Source organism: Phyllostomus hastatus, unplaced genomic scaffold, assembly GCF_019186645.2.
Source record: "Phyllostomus hastatus isolate PE091 unplaced genomic scaffold, TTU_PhHast_1.1 phas_contig_113, whole genome shotgun sequence".
Taxonomy (NCBI): Eukaryota; Metazoa; Chordata; class Mammalia; order Chiroptera; family Phyllostomidae; genus Phyllostomus; species Phyllostomus hastatus.
The window spans coordinates 10,612,044-10,624,543 of NW_025333530.1; the positions used below are offsets into that span (position 1 = coordinate 10,612,044).

General features: G+C 40.0%; 2 pseudogenes; both read right to left on the bottom strand.

The window, feature by feature from the left end:
* Positions 1–2,653: 2,653 nt before the first annotated feature.
* On the bottom strand, positions 2,654–7,452 carry LOC123817188 (annotated as a pseudogene).
* A 4,192-nt stretch (positions 7,453–11,644) lies between these two features.
* Positions 11,645–12,482, bottom strand: LOC123817613 (annotated as a pseudogene).
* Between the last annotated feature and the right edge of the window lie 18 nt (positions 12,483–12,500).

Below are 12,500 nucleotides of genomic sequence, written 5' to 3' on the forward strand. Positions count from 1 at the left end.
AGGCCCTGCTGTGTGACCCAGCCTCTCTGGTGTCCACAGCCTCCAAAGGTGCTCACAGCCCCTGTGTGTTTGCTAGCACCTGGATTCCTCCCAGTGCCGCTCAGACCTTGTTTGGCTGGGGAGGGAGCAGTTGTCCAGGCTCTCTCCCAAGGACTCTGTGGCAAACCCAGCAGCGGGCCCTGGGCCTGGGGCTGCAGCTCCCGGACCACATGCTGGTCCCTGGGACCCTATCTTGTTGCAGCACTCTTCTTGGGGTCCGGTTTTTTGGTTCTGCCACTATCCTTGGTCCCCTATTTTCACATATGCTGAAGTATGTTGGCTGCTTGCTTCTCTACTCCACAGATTGGTCAGGATTTTTTCCCCTGAGCAGAGGGAAGCCGAATCTGCTCCTTCCTACTCCGATGCCATCTTATAAAAGCAGCAAGTTGTATTCACCTATGTCCACTTACTGATTTTAGAGAAAGAGGAAGGGAGGGAGAGGGAGAGGTAGAGGGAGAGAGAGGAACATCAATTTCTTCTGGTATGCTCCCTGACTGGGGACTGATCCCACAACCTAGGCAAATGCCCTGACCAGGAATCAAACCTGCACCTCTTTGGTTTATGAGTCAATGCTCCAACCAATGGAGCCACGCTGGCCAGGGTGGGATAGCCTATCAAAATGCAAGTGAGAGTGATTAAAATGTTAAACTACATGTGTAGATTATGGAAAACAATATGGTTGATTATCTGCATAATGGTTTCAAACATGTTTTAAGTACTGGAACTTTTTATAAACCAAAGTCCTCTGAGAAACCCAGTCCACACTTAGGTAAAAATGGCTACTACTCTAACTGGTGGGGCAGAAGTCACACCATGTGCCTGAGCACCTCTCCTGATTTCTGTCCTCTAGGCAGCACCTGAAGTATCACCACAGAACCCAGTATTGCACATAGCAATTTTTAAAAATCACAAAGCTTAGATTAAACTTTTGTTTTGGAAAACTGAGGCCCAGAGAGCTGAAGTGACTTATTCAAGTTATAAAATTAAGGGCTGTAAAAGGACTGAAGCTCAGTTCCCTGAATTCTGCAGCACTTTCACCTGTGTTATCCTATGTTCCTGAAGGATAAGTTCTATCAAATAAGATTTTTTTCTCCTAGTGTTACAGAACAAACAAGGGGGGCCTGGGACGATATACTATTACTGAAAGAAGCCCCCAGGTCCGTTATGTCTGCCGCCAGAGGAAAGATGTCTCTCAATGCCAGAGATTTGTGAAAAGGAAAGGAAATGTTTATTTAATGCTATACAGACTTAAAGTAGTGACCTAATGTCTTCACCAAAATCCCAAAGTCCCTTAAAACACCCACAAACAGACACAGTCCTTCCTTCCTTCCCCCTTTGCCCAGTCCAGAGTACCATATCTCAGGAAAGGAAATATAAGTCCATGGCTCAGGTAGTCCTCTGGTTATTCCCAGTTAGTACTCCATCTCGACTGGGAGACCTCCCTGGGTTCCCGGCACCCTCAGCTTAGTCGCCGGGATCTCTGCTAAAACCAGGCAGTGGTTCCCCCTTTTAAAGCTGTGGGGGTCCCCACTCTGGCAAAGGCACGTGGTTCTCTCCCTCAGGGCCGTGGGAGTCTTCACTCTGCTAAAGCTGTGTGGCTCTCTCTCTCAGGGCTGTGATCCTCTCTGCACTTCCACAGCCGCATGGTTCTCCCCTCAATGGCTGCCATGTCTGGGTTTAAATCCCAGACAATCTTCCTCTGCAGCCCCATTTCTGACTCCTCCCACACTCAGCTTCACATGCCAGAACTCATACCCTTCCTGCTTTACTGGACTGCCATCATGAGTCTGGGCAGGTGTGGCCCCAAGTCCTGGAGCCAATCATCTCCAAGCTCCCACGCAGGTGCTGTAGCTTGGGGGACCTGCCCCCAGTCACATCTTGGTGGGGTCGTTACTTCCATTCCCCTGGCTCAGAGCCTGGCCACAGCTATTTAACATATCTAAACGACCAGCCAAAGGCTATAGATATGTTAAATGACCACACCAGAGGTTAGCTGCAAGGTTGTTGCTATTCAAAATAGCTCTCAATGGCCCTGCTCCATTTGTCCCTTCTCCCAACCCACACCTGGGGAGTGGGAGTGAGGACATCCAAAAATCCCCTGGACACCTTGAGTTCTGGACCCCATTTTAAATGCCCATTTGGGGTCCCCCCTCTTGGCTGCACCCTGTAACAATAGTAGTGGGAGTTCCTATAGGGAGTGTAAAGTCAGAGGTTTTTAGTGCCCTGGAGGCCTTGCTTGGAGTTCTGCTTCTCCTCCAGGACTGTGGACCTGGAGAACTGCCTCACAAGACTTCTCTTCCCACTTGGAAATCATATTGAACTTGTATTTAATGGTAGAAATAAGGAAATGGAACTTCTTCCTCCAAATATTTATTTTACAATGACTATACTATTCTGAATTTTTATGAATTGTAGAGAACTTTTAACCATTAGGTGTCTTGACTTCCTTTTTTTAAAGAGTGGCATGACCCTGATTATGGAGTCGTTCATGAATCAACCATTGTGCAGATTATCTGATGTTAATTGGGAGTTCAGAGCCAAATACATCATCTGGTATGATAGAAAACAATAAATGTTCTTAATTAATTGAATGAACTTCAGAGGTATGTATTATTTAGCAAATATAGCTCAACAATATATTCATTTGGTGTCTTACTACAGATTGAGGTGGATGGACATGATTTGTGCTATATACAATTGTTATATTCCAGGTATCAATGATACCCATGTTGAGATCCTGGGAAATGTTCTTTATGGCAAGATATTGAATGTAACCGTGAAAGTCATCAAATTTCTCTGCATCTCTCTGATGTTATCTGCTTTAATGATAAGCACAGTGTCTGGACTTTTCAGAAGACACTGAACAGCTTCATTCATGTTAAGAGCCTTTCAGATAAAAAACATCAGTGGGAAAGGGATTGAAATACTAGCCTAGAGAAATGCCAATGACAGTATTTTTTTTCTCCTCCAGTTCTGTCAAATACCTGGGGATGTACTCAATCTCTTTAACTGAATAGGTCAGTGATCCAATCAAGCACTTACTTTGCTTTAGCCACTGGATGGTGATACTCTTATCCAAGTGTACAGCAAGCTGGTGTTGAAATTTTCCAGATTTATGAAGATCTACTGACTTTAGGGCTGATGACAAACAGGTAGTCCCAAAATGAAAATAAAATAAAATTATAAAGATCAAAAAGACAGCCCTGGCTGGCGTAGCTCAGTGGATTGAGGGCCGGCTGTGAATCAAAGCATCGCAGGTTCAATTCCCAGTCAGGGTACATGCCTGGGTTGCAGGCCACGGTCCCCAGCAACCACACATTGATGTTTCTCTCTCTCTCTCTCTTTCTCCCTCCCTTCCCTCTCTAAAAGTAAATAAATAAAATCTTAAAAAAAGACAGGAGAAAAATTGGTGTTTTTAATTGAATGAGTTAATCACGGATGATTTATTAGAAATTTAAATGAAGAAATCATTTTGAAAAGTGTTTGAGCAATCAAAAGTGTTATACAAATAAGAAACTACATATGCCCTCTTGAAAAACCACGAAGAACCAAATGGACTGCAGATGGTAAGCACCGGAAGATGTTATGTCAGGTTATAGGTATTATTTTTGTATATTAACCACAGACTAAACTCCTTTGAGGATAGAGAAGGTACTAATTGATGTCTTTACATTTCTCAAAACAAGTAAACCCATTTCCCTGAGCAATCTAACTTTTCTTAAGACTGGAATTATATTTTATACTCCCATGTTTCCTTTATATATGAGTATGCATGCAGTGCTACTAAGTACATCATCTATAATAGTAGTTTTATTATTCATTTGTGAAGGACTTTCCAGTTTACAAAGAATTTATTTGGACTAATATATTTATTTACCTCAAAGCATGTACACTTTCTCCTCCCTCTACACACACACACACACACACACACACACACACAATTTTCATGTTATAGGAAAGAAAATCAAGAGGTAAAATGACCTGCTCAATATTCCACAGCTAATAATTAATAGAAAATGCAGTTAAAATTTAAGTTTTCACAAGAATTAAGTTTTTAATTCTTGTGAAAATAGTCTACACAATTTAAACATTTTCAAAAATATGATATAATATGAATAGAATGAAACAAAGTTCTTTTATTATTTCATTGCTAATGTGATTCTTATCAGACTATCAGGGCCAGCTTCTCTGTAATTAGAACTGCTGAGGAAAATGTGTTTTACTAACATTTTGTAACATGTGCTGTCTTATGAAGTAAAGGGCTACGTTTAAAGTTTTAATCCAGTGAGGATGGAAAATGGAGATGCTGGAGGATTGATTGGAGGAAAATGGCAGAATTATATTCTTTATTCTGCTTCTAGCTTATATTAATTTCCTTTTCCAAAGCACAATAATGGAATAGAATTTAATTTTTTTAACAGGATGTGCAATAGATGTTTTGCTACCATAATGTGAAAAATTAGTCAAAGAGGTAGGTAGGTTAATTCAGCAATTCAACACTTTCTATAACCTAAGAGATCCACTGTTGTGGAATGTGATGCTAAAGGTTATCACCAGACTCTTAATTTTATAGATGATAAAACTGAGGCCCTGACAAATTCAATCATTTACCAGAGGTCACAATTTAAAACTCTTCCATTCTGTGGGGAATTCCACTCATAGCTTGGAGCCAAGGCCCTACATATTTCCCCTTTTTATTAGGAAGGTCAGCTTACTCTCTAAGTTTGAGTACCCAAATGTGGTATCATGTCAGGGAAGCCAGAGTGGGCCCTCACCAGCTGCACTGTCCTCTGTGATAAGAGCCAGGGCCCAGGGCAAAGGGGGAGAGGCAGTGACAATTTTCCTTGTACAAGTGCTAATTTGTACTAGTAGATTCTCAGTTACGATTGGTGCTTTCTTAGTTTAGGAAAAAGAGCAACTAAATTTGGATTCTGGCAACTGGATTCTAGCCCCAATTCTGACATTAACTAATGATAATAATTGCAAAAATTATTATTTACTGGGCATTTTCTAGGTGCTGATGTGCCTTGTGCTATGTTAAATATTTTATACATATTACCTCACTTAATCTTCATAACAGCCACCAGATACTGTTATTATTCCTGGTTGATTGATGAAGAAAATGAGAAATAGAAAATAAGTAACATGACCACTTGTAAGTGGCACAGTCTGGGTCTGTTAGACTCCAAAGCCCATGCTTTTCACCATTGTACCTACCTGATGCAAAGCCGTTACCTTGTTCCTGGCATGTGTCCTTTCATGTCATAATAGTGATAATAGATTGTATCAAAGAGGACTTACTATGTAGCAAAAAGTATTCTAAATGCATTGCACATATTACCTCATTTTACCAGAAGGATACTATTTTCATTTCCTTTTTATAGATGAGGAAACTGGGGGACACAATGGGTATGTAATTTGTTCCAAGGTCACCTAGATATTGGACATGGAGAAGCCAGATTATGATCCCAGGCCATCTGAATCCAGAATCCATACTCTTCATCATCATGGCAACTGTAGAAAGTGGATAATATAATAGTTTAAGTTATTTTCAGCTCCAGTGATGATTTTCTGTGCATGCTGGGTGAATTCTGAGCATACTGAAGTGTGAATTCTGCAGGGACAGGGATGCAGTAAACATTTTCTACACCGGCTCCCTTCCAGTCAGATGAATGTGTTTTTTAAAGGAAAGATAACAATGTCTTATAAAAAGTTTTGTTGTGTTGTGATTAAGAAATATAAAAAAGAAGAAGCATTTTTCATATTCCTTTTTCTCCTTAAAAATGAAAAAGAATTTTTGAAAAGGATATGATAATGTCTTAGACTGATGCATACTGCTAATACTGCCTTAGAAGTATTCCATCCACTGGCATATTGTGGAATCTCTCATTAGATATATACTTTTTCTCCCCAGGCAATTTTTCACTTCCATTGGAACCAAACTACAAGAGACAGGATTCCATGTGTTTTTCCAGACATGTCCACTGGGAATTGAGGATGCCATTCCAAACTTGTATTTCTTTTTCACTGGAACTGTTTTTTCCTGCCAAGTTATCAGCAGGAGAAGACTTTCTAAAATATCATATTATCCACCAGTATTTCTTAAGAAGCTACTGTTTTTCCTAAGTATGCTCTTAATAGGGCATGCAGGTGGTAGAAAAGTCTTATCAAAGCATCATCCTCTTAATGGAACAGTAATTTTTCAGTAAATTTTTCTCTGGAATTTTCTGAATGATACACATTATTGTTCATTATAGTGGACATGTTTTCTCCCAGAAAATAAGCCTTCTGAGTAAAATTGAAGTATTTGTTTGCCTTTTTATGAAAGTATAGCCATCAATTCTTGCTTACTAGTGAAGCTCAATTATTATATTATTTAATCCAATTTACCCATAAGCTTGTCATATTCTATTACAGTGTCTTAAATGCCACCATCAAACTGTAAATTTTTTTGAGTTAAATGCAAGGTGATATTAAAAAAATGAATAATTAGTTTGGCTTGGGACCTGAACAGTCCACATGGAAATGTCTGTAGGCTAGAATACCATCCTAGAGGTTCAAGAAGGGCCAGGTATTATTCCACTAGTCATTGAAGAGTCTGGGAATCTGAAGGGCTGAGTTGACTAGGATGGTGAAGGAGTCCTTGGTAGTCCTGGTGCAGTGATTATACACCAACCAAAGAGAGTAGTTTACTATTTCAACATCTGGTATCAGTGTACTTGTGTATCCTGGGTGAAAATGCCATTTTATACCTCAAGGAGCATATTTATGCTTCAGGGTGAATAAATTTATTAGTGATTAGGAAGCTGTTAATGTTAAATTTGCAGAGATACAAAGGCTTCTGTCTTAAATCATTTTATTTGGGGATTTCCTAGGATGTTTGGAGCGAAATATATTGAAGAGGAATTAATGAATATTAAATATAGAAGTGCTATGTTAAAATGGTTCGAAAGGTGACAAAGCCTAAAAAAGGGAAATTGTAACGAAATGACTCCCAGACTCTAGAGGGTTGGAAACCGCTAAATGAAGGCCTTGTGATATGGAATGTGCTGATGGTGTGTGGAGATAAAAATTTAGGTGTAAATTGGGAGAGAGTTTTAACTTTTGAAAGTTATTGTGTTAAATAGTCAGGTAATCTTTTACCTAATAAATAGATAAATGATTGGAGTTACAGTTACTAAAACAAGTTTATGGTATCCTAGTGATTTCAGTCATTTATTCACTTAAGTAACTTGTATCTTGGCCCACCACAGACAAGCTCAATGAGTGGAATACCAATAGGACTTGTAATAGTGAACAAGTTCAGCAGAAAATAGAGCCCTTTAAGTGAGTTTAGTACTAAGTACAACCCATCAAACATAGAGAGAACCTACTATTGCATTTGTAGATATTTATAGTGCTGAAGTTTTCCATAATTTCTGTACCCACAGAGGTCAATACAGAAATTAATCTGAAGATGGATCAGGAAACAGGGCTCAAGATAATGGTTGCATAGGAGAATGCTGAACTTACCCCCTCCCATGAGCATGCTGAAATACACACATATACACAGAGAAGTTACTCCTGAGAGATGACAGGGCTGAATGAATAGTTTCTGAACAACAAATAAGAGAAAGAGACTGAATAGAGAAGGTCTGGTGAGAACTTTCTTGGAGCTGTGACAACTCTCTGTAACAGAGGTGCTGGTGAGTGCCATTGTTTATGCGCCCCCTCTACCTCAATAGGCAGGTGAGAGTTCTGTTTAGGTGCTGTGGTCTAGCTTTCAGGTCGCCACAGTACATTTCCAGCCACACTGCCTACAGACCATTTTAGACCTGAAGAAAGGGAGCAAGTAGGATCAACAAGGTGTCACCACATGCAACTAGCCACCATGCCTGTAGCCACTTCAGACCAGTAAACCAGTGCCCCAGGTACCACAAGCACCTTCCTGGCTCCAACTGACCTACCTAAATTACCCAAAATATACAGCCTGCATAGATTTTCCTTCTGTACACGACTACTTTCTGTACAACAAATGAGAGAGAGACTGTATAAAGAAGGCTGGGGAACCACAGGTGCTCTCTGGGAACTGAAGGAATTCTCTGGGGTTGGAGGTGCTGGTGATCATCATTAAGTAACCCTCTACCTTGAAAGAGCAGGTGGGAACTCTATCCAATTCTCTGATCTACCTACAAGGTCCCCATAGAGTGTTCCCAGGACACATTACCTGAACCCATATAGGTTCTGAACAAAGGGAGCAAAGAGGATCAATAGAGCATTACTACAAGCACCTGGCCTCCCTGCTCAGAGCTGCTTCAGCTTGTAGACCAGTGTCCAAGACACCACAGGCACTTACTGAGCTCTAGCCAACTTGCCAAACAATCCAACACATAGAAGTCACTTCTAAAGAAGGCTGTTTTTTCAAGACTGGGAGATATACCTATTTTGTCTAATTCATAGAAATAAACATAAAATGTAAAACAAAATGAAGTTACATAAGAATGTCTCTCAAATAAAGGAACAGGAAAGATGTCCAGAAAAAAAGATAAGGAAATGGAGATAAGCAATATGCCTGATAAAGAATTCAAAGAAATGATCATAAGGATATCCACAAAACTTGAGAGGTGAATAGAGGAGCTTAAGGAAAACTTGACCAAAGAGTTAAAAAGTATAATTAAGGAGCAAGCAGAGAAAAAATACATTAAAAAGAGTCAACAACAAACTCACTAATGCATAAAAAATGGGTTGGCAACCTAGAAGACAGACGAGTATAAATAAACCATTCAGACATTAAAATAAATAAATAAATAAATAAATAAATAAATAAACCAAACCAAACATAGTTGAAGAGACATCTGGGACAGCATCAAACATACAAGCATTCACAATATAGGGACCCCAGAAGGAGAAGAAAGAAAGGAATAGGAACTTTATTTGAAGAAATAATCTGGAAAAAGAAACAGACATATGGATCCAGGAAAAACAGAGAACTCCAAACAAGATGCATCCAAACAAATCTATACCAAGACACATTGCAATTAAAATGGAAAAAGTTAAAGAAAAAATTTTTAAAGAAGCAATAGTAAAATAACTAGTTAGTTACATATAAAGGAAACCCTATGATTTCTCAGCAGCAGCTTTATAGGGCAAAAAGGAGTGGCAGAACATCTTTAAAGTGGGAAGCGACAACCTAGAATAATTCCATCAACAAGGTAATTATTAAAAATTGAAGGGGAGATAAAGAGTTTCCCACAAAAACAAAAAATGTAAGGGTTCATTACCATTAAACCAGATTTTAAAGAAATGTTGCAGGGTCTTCTTTAAGCAGAAAAATAATGGTCATAACTAGAAATAAGAAAATATGAGAAAAGAGATTTTCTTGAATCTATAGGTTGGTTTGGGTAGTATGAATATTTTAATGATGTTAATTCTTCCCAATCCATGAACATAGTATATGCTTCCATTTATTTGTATCATCTTTAATTTCTTTCTTCAGTGTTCTGTAGTTTTATGAGTACAGGTCTTTTACCTCCTTGGTTAGGTTTATTCCTAAGGTACTTTATTTTTCTTGTTGCTATAGCAAATGGGAATTTTTTCCTGATTTCTGTTTCTGATATTTTGTTGTTGGTGTACAAAAATGCCTTTGATTTCTGAATATTGACTTTGTATCCCACTACTTTGACAAATTCATGTATTAGGTCCAGTAGTTTTTTTGGTGGAGTCTATAGGATTTTCTATATACACTCTCATGTCATCTGTAAACAATAAGTTTTACTTCCTCCTTTCCAATTTGGATGCCTCTTATTTCTTCTTCTTGTCTGATCACTGTGGCCAGGACTTCTAATACTACTTACTTCCTCAAACAATTAAAAATGGAACTGCCTTTTGATACAATTCCACTGCTGAGATTATACCATAAGAATCCTGAAACACTAATTCAAAAGAACCTATGTACCCCAATGTTCATAACAGCACAATTTATAATAGCCAAATGCTGGAAGCAACCTAAGTGCCTATCAGTAAATGAGTGGATCAAAAAACCATGGTACATTTACACAGTGGAATACTATGCAGCAGAATGAAAGAAGAAGCTCCTAGCCTTCATGATAGCATGGATGGAAGTGGAGAGCATTATGGTAAGTCAAGCAAGCCAGGCAGTGAAAGACAAATACCATATGATCTCACCTATAAGTGTAACCTAATCAACAAAACAAATGAGCAAGCAAAATATACCCAGAGACATTGAAATAAAGAACAAACTGACAGTAATGAGAAGGGAGTAAGGAGGGAGATAACGGGAAAGAAGAGAAAGGGTCATCAAAGAACATGTATAAAGGACTCATGGACAAAGTCAAAGGGGGAAAGTATGGAGGGTGGGAGGTAGGGGTGGGTGGGGTGGGGGAACGTCATGGTTGGAAAATGGAGACAGCTATGTTTGAACAAGAATAAAAAAATGATTTAAAAAATCAGCTTGGTTGAATGATCCCTTCTAAAATTTTCCATCTCACAAAATTCATTCTTCCCTAAAAGCACCTCCTCCCCTGGATCCTCAGTTTATACATAGACATTAGACATTTCTGCACCCAAAAATAAATGTTACCCTTTCCCCCACTTGCTCAATTTTGCAAATATTTTTATACCTTTATAGTTTAAAGATGTTGTTCAATCTTATTCATAGAAACTATGGTAAGCTGGGTGTTGAGGCTTTGTTCTGAAGTCACCAGTCCACTACTGGTAAATCACAGGTGTAAGTTTCAGTCTGCATGCTTTTACCTTGGGTCCACAACTTCCTGCTTGTTTCAGCTAAGGTGAGAGCCAGGCATGCCATCTCCACCTTAAGGAGGGGCCTGGATCACAAACTACAGTTATCAGTTTATGTAGAGGTGGGAAGTAAAAATGAAATTCTCAGATTAGATTACATAATTTTAATGTCCCAGATTTTATTAGTCTAATTCAAGTAAGTGTACAATAAATGCCTGACAAGTAAATGAGCAAATGTAGGTGGAAGTTTGAATGATTGAGATTAGATAGCCATCCATGGAAAGTTGAACTGCTTAGTTTCCATGTTATCCTTGTCATCAAGGTCCAGTTGGCAGGATTCAAGTGCACAATATCTCATGCATAGTAGATACTCAAAAAATTTTCTGAATTGAACCAGAAGGACCTCAAGTACAATAGGAAAGACAATGATATTGATTAAATCTAAGACCAACTGAATGATAGCTTCCAGTCGTGAGTTTGAATCCATGTGAAATTTTTATTCTTGCTGTTGTTGTTGTTGTTGTTGTTGTTGTAAATACATGTGTTTGGTGAGTGAAGAGGAACAGAGGGCAGACACAGTGTTGTACACAGCTGGTATAGGCTTGGAAGCTGACCACCACAGAGAGAGAAAATGGAAACAACTGTGTTTGAAAAAATACCATATGATATCACCTATATATAAGTATAACCTAATCAACAAAACAAACAAGCAAGCAAAATATAACCAGAGACATTGAAATAAAGCAGGCCAAGCTGGGCACCATTCTTGGGCCTGTAACACCTGGTTGGTGGGTGTGCTGGTGAGAGTCTTGTCCAGGACTCTCTAGCCCAAGGTCCTGGGCAGTGTCGGCAGTGGCACCTGGGCTCAGCTCACATCATTCAGGGCTTTGGGGGCAAACTTAGGCCAGACGAAGACCACCAGGTACACATCACAGTTGTAGTATTTCAGCTGCATCTATTCAACCTGCTTCTGTGTCAGCTGTGGCACTGGCTCCTGAAGTTGGTGCTTGGATTTTTGCTGCACAGCATGAAGCTGATCTGGCCACTGGGGTAGTTGGGGGTGGTGCAGTAGGCACAGACCAGCATGGAGAACAGTGACCCACAGAAGTGGTGTGTGTCCTTGTGAGGTCCAGGTGCAGCCACTGGCACTCACCCTGGCCACAGAGGATCTCATCCTCCTCCTATCTTCATGAGCTGGTAATAGACTCCTTGAAGAGGAGCTCAGCAGGGCCCAAGGGGTCTGAGGAGTCGGGGATGATAACATCAAAGGTGTCCTGCTTTTGTTTCATGAACTCAAAACCATCACCGATGTGGAAGGTCAGCTTTGGGCTAGAGTAACCAATACCATGCCCAACAGGGAATTCTTATAGACTTGAACCACATCCTCATCAATCTCATACTGGATCACAGACTCCACAGAGGACTGCTTCACTACCTTCCACAGGACACACTCATATCCACACCCAATGATCAGCATGTTGTGTGTGTTGGGGTGGCTGCAGAGCAGCAAGTTGGCTATCATCTCCTGGTAGGAGAACTCATCTTCTGTGCACTGGATGACACTGTCCAACACCAGCATGTTGCTGTTGCCTTAGCTCTTACTGTGGAAGACAAGGATATCCTGATATCGTGAATGCTGATGGTGTAGCAGCTGCTCCACCTGCAGGGCAGGGCAGGGCCTGGCCTGGCCACTGGCTGCACATCTTGTGGGACCAGCACTG